General features: G+C 42.5%; 1 protein-coding gene across 1 annotated transcript in view; it reads right to left on the reverse strand.

The window, feature by feature from the left end:
• The window catches only part of BAHCC1 (BAH domain and coiled-coil containing 1), a 125,825-nt gene extending 121,495 nt beyond the window's left edge, over positions 1 to 4,330 (reverse strand). The window contains exon 1 of the mRNA XM_063456302.1: positions 3,812 to 4,330. The gene's annotated coding sequence lies outside the window, so the exon portion shown is untranslated. The remainder of the gene's footprint in view (positions 1 to 3,811) is intronic.
• Positions 4,331 to 8,695: the final 4,365 nt, after the last annotated feature.

The raw sequence follows: 8,695 nt of genomic DNA on the forward strand, positions 1-8,695 counted from the left end.
ATAATATACAGAGAGATCAGCACAGGCTACTGGAGCAGGGACCCTGAGACACACACTGCCGATAGGGAATGGGGAATATACTATGCAGACAGATCAGCACAGGCTCCTGGAGCAGGGGCCCTGAGACACAAACTGCCCATAGGGAATGGGGAATATACTATGCAGACAGATCAGCACAGGCTCCTGGAGCAGGGGCCCTGAGACACAAACTGCCCATAGGGAATGGGGAATATAATATACAGAGAGATCAACACAGGCTCCTGGAGCAGGGGCCCTGAGACACGCTGCCCATAGGGAGTGGGGGAAATAATATACAGAGAGATCAGCACAGGCTCCTGGAGCAGGGGCCCTGAGACACACACTGCCCATAGGGAATGGGGAATATAATATACAGAGAGATCAGAACAGGCTCCTGGAGCAGGGACCCTGAGACACACACTGCCCATAGGGAATGGGGAATATAATATACAGAGATCAGAACAGGCTCCTGGAGCAGGGGCCCTGAGGCACACACTGCCCATAGGGAATTGGGAATATAATATACAGAGAGATCAGCACAGGCTCCTGGAGCAGGGACCCTGAGTCTACACACACTGCCCATAGGGAATGGGGAATATAATATACAGAGAGATATGTGGATGAGTTGATTAGTGATAAAATGGAGAGAGAGAGAGAGAGAGAGAGAGAGAGAGAGAGAGAGAGAGAGAGAGAGAGAGAGAGAGAGAGAGAGAGAGAGAGAGAGAGAGAGAGAGAGAGAGAGAGAGAGAGAATTTTAAATGGAGAATTCACTCTGATCTTTATTTTGTGTGTTACAATGTATCCAGTATATGGACAGTTATATTGTATTCTCTGCAGATACACATGTGGACAAGCTGAGCAATCCATTGATTAACCCCTTCCTGTCAGGTCTATAGAACAGGGCCCCCATTGTCCCCAGTCAGGGCCAGATAAGAGCTGAGAGCAGTGGGGGTGGGGGCAGTCTTGTTAGTTATTAATTATCAATGCAAACACGGACTTTGGGACGATCAATGCTATTGAGTGAGCTGGAGGTTTGGATCAGGGACAGCACATGATGGATGAGTTGTCCAGATGGGACATTCCTGATTTTCCCTTCTCTCCCTGGTCTTGTGTGTGTGGCCCCTGGAAGGCAGCACTCTGTGTCCGGGGATGAGAGGGGGCATAGCCGTTCCCTTTATTTCCAGGGTGTAAGGGGAACATGTAGCCCCACTACCAGGCTACAGGGGAACATGGAGTAAACCGGAGCTCATCGAGTTAATCAACCCTTAGAAAAAGGAATAAACCCCCCAACACAGCTGGATCAGATCTACACACAATCAATGGCAAAAATCGCATTTAAAATGAGAGACACTGACATATGTTTAGAGGGTGTGCAGACCCCAAAACGAGGGTTTTCGACAAATTGTATTTTTATAAATAAATTCTCCCCACTGGGAGGGATAAAATATTTAAGGACAGTTTATAACGCTACCGTGCAATATAAAATGTAAAAAAATACGAAATCATTCAGAAGCAAAAAATAAATATAATAATAATAATAATAATAAAAATACAATTATATATATATATATATATATATATATATATATATATATATATATATATATTAATGCAGATTTCTTTATAAAACTAGATGTTGTGTAGAAGATTTGAGGATTTTTATAAAATAAATTATGATTTGTATGTGTGGGAATAAATTTTATATATAAAATATATATATATATATATATATATATATATATATATATATATATATATATATATATATAAATATATAAATGTAAATTTGAGAAAATTCAGATATTTTAGCCATTGATATTGCTGAGCACACAAGGTGCAATACAGGGTAACTAAGAGCCACAGAAAAGGCTGGATATTGCAATTTTAGGCCCAGGTCTGGATTTTAAAAAAGAAATAAACTAAATAACAATAATATATATATATTTTATTTCTTAACTGCAAATTGTCCCAAAAATCAAGTTATTGCATTATGAACCGAGGCTGCCAATATCCCAGGCTGTATATGGCGCTTCAATGAGTAATTTAGAATTAAACCCCCTGTGCCTACAAGCCACATCTAAATATTTACACGTGTTGTTTAGTTATAGTCACACGGGGAAAATACATGAAAACACACGAAAAGGGCAATGACATTTGTCACCTATTTTATTTATGGACGAAAATCTGCAAAGTAATCGAAATCTGGGGGGGGGGGGGGGGGAATCTCACCAAAATGTAAAAAATATATATTACAATTTAAATACTGACATTTACAGCATTTGAAATTTTTTAATGGAAAATACCAAATGCATAAAAAATGAATTTAGTAATATTATTTCGTTGGGGGGTATTTTGGAATGATATAATATATATAAATAATTTAATTATATAATTTGACATTTTTATCTGATATATTTTTGTAAAAAAATAATTAAAATGATGTGTGAATTTATTCAACGAATGTATATATCTTCACATTAACCCAGTTATGTGGGTGGACTACACACAAAACTCTGTGTAGTCAGAGAAACAGTATATTTTTTATTTATTTATTTTTATTTTGCTAATCATCTAAGCATTTAAAAAAAAAAACAATTTCAAGAAATAGCAGTGAAGAACAGAAATCTCTGGAATATATAAATATATAAAAACATACAAGTGAAATTATACGAATTAGTAAAAAAATCTGAGAAACTTTAGCTGCTAATTTCCACAGAGAAGGAGTCTGCCCAGGCCTCAAGTCTTTTCATTCTATTGTTAAGTGAAAAGTCGATGGGTTTAATTAAAAATCGTTAAACAAAAATCTATTTTTTTTCTACTAAAGCAATATAATTTCTGCCGTGTATATAAATGCAGGGAATCAATGGAAGTTAAAATAAAGAAATAACCAATACAGCTAAGGTTCATTTGTCCTCAGCCATTGGATTCATGAGAAAATCTCCATTCGAAACAGGAAGACGGAAACACTGTTTAATATATAAAACCCTTACACAAAAATAAACAAAAAAATAAACTCTATAGTGTGATATATATATATATATATATATATAAAAATTTGCATCTAATTAGCAGATTTCTCAATCGTCTGTGATCTAAACACAGTGGATTCTTCCTAATACATTATAAACCAAATCCTAGCACCGACCAGATCTAAATCTATTATTCCAGTTTCTGTGTGTTAACAAAATGCAAAAATATATATAGATAAAATATATATTGAGAAAATAAATACAATAAAGATAGAAGATGAGAATGTAAAATGGCACCAAATCTCTAATAATTTTAATTCAGTTGCAGACTGCACTATATTTTGGCATGATTGATAGTTTTCTAATTTTAGCCATATGTACATACCCTTGAAATGTGACCTGCTTTAAGCGTTTCTCCTATCATTTAGCATTTTTTGATTATTCTAATTACTACCCCCCCAATTCTCCCAAAAATGTTGTTAAAAAGAAAAAACAAACCAGTGTTTAGGAATATTAAGATCATCAGAATCTGAGTTCCAGAATGTGTTCTCTGTAAACAGAGGGCAGTCTGTGTTCCAACAAGGGTTCCTTCTACAAATATCAGAGGATGCTAATATATTGTTGTTGTTTTTTTATTATTCAATAGAAATGTATGTAAAGAAGTTACGATAACAGGATAACACAGCCTGGAAACGCCTTTCCTTGTTGGGTTTTTTTTCCCAGTGGGTGGTTTGACATTTTTTGTTTGAATTAATTTTTTAAACGAAAAATAAAATAAAATCTTTTGAGTAAAATGTTGTCTGAGACACAGACAATTCACCTACCTAGAGAATGTCGAATCCTAGGTCGTGGCGAAGTACTGCATGTCAGAGTGTGGCAGGCAATGTACCCTGAACAGTGAGCACAGGGTGGAGAAATGATTCCTGGATTCTGCTAGATCCCTCAGTCGCTTTTATTGTTGTTGAGAGGAAGGGGACGTTATACCTTCATTACCTGGCTCCTATTTGGAGTGGCTGCTCATTGTACAGATCCTGCTTTGCTGATGGAGATACAATGTATTGGGGAGATGTGGCTGTACTATACCTGCTTGCAGTATGGAGTAAATCCATTCAATTAAAAGCAGGGGCTGCTGGTAGCTGTATAATCACAAATTTATGGCTCTGTGACGTATCTCCTCTCCCACAACGGAGTCCCAGTGACATTAAACAGAAAATTGATGAGAGAGAAACGAAATTTAATCTCTTCCCCCTATCTAGGCATTTAAATATTGTTGTTTTTTTCCTGTCTCCTTTAACCCTTCAGGATCCATCAGGCTAGATGATTCCACTGCAGATGGATATGGCCCTCCCACTGTTAAATAGTTAATATATCCATTATTATTATTTATTATAAAGATTGGGTTTTCTCCATAGCTTTTAGAGCTCCCCCTCCCCCTCCCAGGACTGACGAGTTGCTGAGAAATAGACCAGTGTACATAGTGTGATGGGTTCAGATTTTTATTGATATTTCTGCACAGATGCACTTACCTGGGTTAGAATTACACTCCATGGGTAGGTGATTGAGGAAAACATGCAGCCCACCCTTCCCCCCACAATGACCTCCCCAACCCATGTTCATGTGCAGTCTGAGTCTGCCCCTCACCCCATGTTCCTTTGCAGCCATGCAGGTTGTCTAGGATGCAGGGATCTGACTCCCAGCAGAGCAGGTACAGTCAATACTTGGTATCCATGGAACTGACTCCCAGGAAAGCAGGTACAGTTTATGCATGGTGTCCATGGATCAGACTCCCAGCAGAGCAGGTACAGTCTATGCATGGTGTCCATGGATATGACTCCCAGCAGAGCAGGTATAGTCTATGCATGGTGTCCATGGATATGACTCCCAGCAGAGCAGGTACAGTCTATGCATGGTGTCCATGGATCTGACTCCCAGCAGAGCAGGTACAGTCTTTGCATGGTGTCCAGGATGCTGGATCTGACTTCCAGCAGAGCAGGTACAGTCTATGCATGGTGTCCAGGGTGCAGGATCTGACTCCCAGTAGAGGAGGTACAGTCTATACTTGGTATCCATGGATCTGACTCCCAGCAGAGCAGGTACAGTTTATGCATGGTGTCCATGGATCAGACTCCCAGCAGAGTAGGTACAGTCTATGCATGGTGTCCAGGGTGCAGGATCTGACTCCCAGCAGAGCAGGCACATTCTATGCATGGTGTCCAGGATGCAGGATCTGACTCCCAGTAGAGGAGGTACAGTCTATGCATGGTGTCCAGGGTGCAGGATCTGACTCCCAGTAGAGGAGGTACAGTCTATGCATGGTGTCCAGGGTGCAGGATCTGACTCCCAGCAGAGCAGGCACATTCTATGCATGGTGTCCAGGGTGCGGGATCTGACTCCCAGTAGAGGAGGTACAGTCTATACTTGGTATCCATGGATCTGACTCCCAGCAGAGCAGGTACAGATTATGCATGGTGTCCATGGATCAGACTCCCAGCAGAGTAGGTACAGTCTATGCATGGTGTCCATGGATCTGACTCCCAGCAGAGCAGGTACAGCCTATGCATGGTGTCCATGGATCTGACTCCCAGCAGAGCAGGTACAATCTATGCATGCTGTCCATGGATCTGATTCCCAGCAGAGCAGGTACAGTCTATGCATGGTGTCCAGGGTGCAGGATCTGACTCCCAGCAGAGCAGGTACAGTCTATGCATGGTGTCCATGGATCTGACTCCCAGCAGAGCAGGTACAGTCTATGCATGGTGTCCATGGATCTGACTCCCAGCAGAGCAGGTACAGTCTATGCATGGTGTCCATGGATCTGACTCCCAGCAGAGCAGGTACAGTCTATGCATGGTGTCCAGGGTGCAGGATCTGACTCCCAGCAGAGCAGGTACAGTCTATGCATGGTGTCCATGGATCTGATTCCCAGCAGAGCAGGTATAGTCTATGCATGGTGTCCAGGATGCAGGATCTGACTCCCAGCAGAGCAGGCACAGTCTATGCATGGATCTGACTCCCAGCAGAGCAGGTACAGTCTATGCATGGTGTCCAGGGTGCAGGATCTGACTCCCAGCAGAGCAGGTACAGTCTATGCATGGTGTCCATGGATCTGACTCCCAGCAGAGCAGGCAGCAGTGCCATGCATGGCTCCCAGGGGCCCCTCTAAAGATGTGGATCTCCCCGGTGCTCGGTTCGCAGCCGGTATCTGCTTCCCCAGGGCTGAGACTTTTCTTAAAGGAGCCGTGCACGATTCTCTCCCATGCTCCCGGGGCAGCTATTGTCCACCATGCCTGGCAGGCCACGCCCCGGGGAGTGACGTCGCAAACCAGCCCAAGGCTCGCGTTCTAAACCCGCCCCCAGGCTTAGCCAGTAGACCCCGCCCCCAGGCAGAGCTCCTACAAAGGGCTGGAATCTGTCCCTTGGAAATGGAACACACACTGTCTGTCTGTCTGTCTGTCTGTCTATCCTTCCATCCATCCCATGGAACACACACTGTCTGTCTGTCTATCCATCCCATGGAACACACACTGTCTGTCTGTCTGTCCATCCATCCCATGGAACACACACTGTCTGTCTGTCTGTCCATCCATCCCATGGAACACACACTGTCTGTCTGTCTGTCCATCCATCCCATGGAACACACACTGTCTGTCTGTCTGTCTGTCTATCCATCCCATGGAACACACACAGTATGTCTGTCTGTCTATCCATCCATCCCATGGAACACACACAGTATGTCTGTCTGTCTGTCCATCCATTTATCCATCCATCCATCTAAGTCAGCTATACTGCCACTTCAGCTACTCTGGCCTTAACTGTGAAAGCCACCTGAATTCTCATGATAATGCAATGTATCACTGGGAAAATATTTATATTCACCGCCTCAGTACTCCTTACCCAGTAACATTCTTGGAGCGAGAGATATCAGAGAAGTGACAGTTCCAGTTTTAAAGGGGAAGTGTCACTTTTTTGTGGGCATGGTTTCTAGTTCATTGGTTCCAGAAAACGCAGTGAAGCATTCACTGGGAAAAAAAAATGATAAGATATAGCAGGTGCTTGACATTTACTAACAGAAAACCGAATTACAAAATTTAGTCCGAGAAACTGATCTGCAAACAATCTCCACAACTCTGCTATTGTCACAGCTTGGAGAGAGTAATGTCTGTTAAATAATAATAACAAATACTGTTACTGTCATCATACTTATTGTTAAATGAAACGTGGGGTTTACTCAATGAAAACCGAGTCTCAATGTTTAGGGTAAAACAGCGTGTCAGATCCAGAATGGGCTATCTTTATTGCTTTACTGAGTTTTACATTTAATTCACTGCAATGCTGTGTTTAGTAAATGGATCTTATAAAATCCCCATCCTGATTGTATATTTACATTGTCTGATGTGTTAATGAGGAAGGTCCAGCCCTTGTACTTGCAGGCCGAATTAGAGTGTGAGCTAAATAGCCTTCAATCGGGGGTTACTGACCCAGCCTGGGGCTATTCATACATGTATGAACATCTCATAACCGAGAATGTCTTGGCCCATCATAGTGATTGGTGAGGTACAGCTGTAAACTCTAAGGCTGCGTGGATATGGTATCCATGTCCGGACATACACTATTCTAATTAGCATCCCAGTCTGGATCCAGGTCCGGACATACACTATTCTAATTAGCATCCCAGTCTGGATCCAGGTCCGGAGATACACTATTATAATTAGCATCCCAGTCTGGATCCATGTCCGGACATACACTATTATAATTAGCATCCCAGTCTGAATCCAGGTCCGGACATACACTATTATAATTAGCATCCCAGTCTGGATCCAGGTCCGGACATACACCATTATAATTAGCATCCCAGTCTGGATCCAGGTCCGGACATACACCATTATAATTAGCATCCCAGTCTGGATTCAGGTCCGGACATACACTATTATAATTAGCATCCCAGTCTGGATCCAGGTCCGGACATACACTATTATAATTAGCATCCCAGTCTGGATCCAGGTCCGGACATCCACCATTATAATTAGCATCCCAGTCTGGATCCAGGTCCGGACATCCACCATTATAATTAGCATCCCAGTCTGGATCCAGGTCCGGACATACACCATTATAATTAGCATCCCAGTCTGGATCCAGGTCCGGACATACACTATTATAATTAGCATCCCAGTCTGGATCCAAGTCCGGACATACACCATTATAATTAGCATCCCAGTCTGGATCCAGGTCCGGACATCCACCATTATAATTAGCATCCCAGTCTGGATCCAGGTCCGGATATACACCATTATAATTAGCATCCCAGTCTGGATCCAGGTCCGGACATACACTATTATAATTAGCATCCCAGTCTGGATCCAGGTCCGGACATACACCATTATAATTAGCATCCCAGTCTGGATCCAGGTCCGGACATACACCATTATAATTAGCATCCCAGTCTGGATCCAGGTCCGGACATACACCATTATAATTAGCATCCCAGTCTGGATCCAGGTCCGGACATCCACCATTATAATTAGCATCCCAGTCTGGATCCAGGTCCGGACATCCACCATTATAATTAGCATCCCAGTCTGGATCCAGGTCCGGACATACACCATTATAATTAGCATCCCAGTCTGGATCCAGGTCCGGACATACACCATTATAATTAGCATCCCAGTCTGGATCCAGGTCCGGACATCCACCATTATAATTAGCATCCC

The sequence above is a fragment of the Pelobates fuscus genome, chromosome 5, assembly GCF_036172605.1.
Source record: "Pelobates fuscus isolate aPelFus1 chromosome 5, aPelFus1.pri, whole genome shotgun sequence".
NCBI classification, from domain to species: domain Eukaryota; kingdom Metazoa; phylum Chordata; class Amphibia; order Anura; family Pelobatidae; genus Pelobates; species Pelobates fuscus.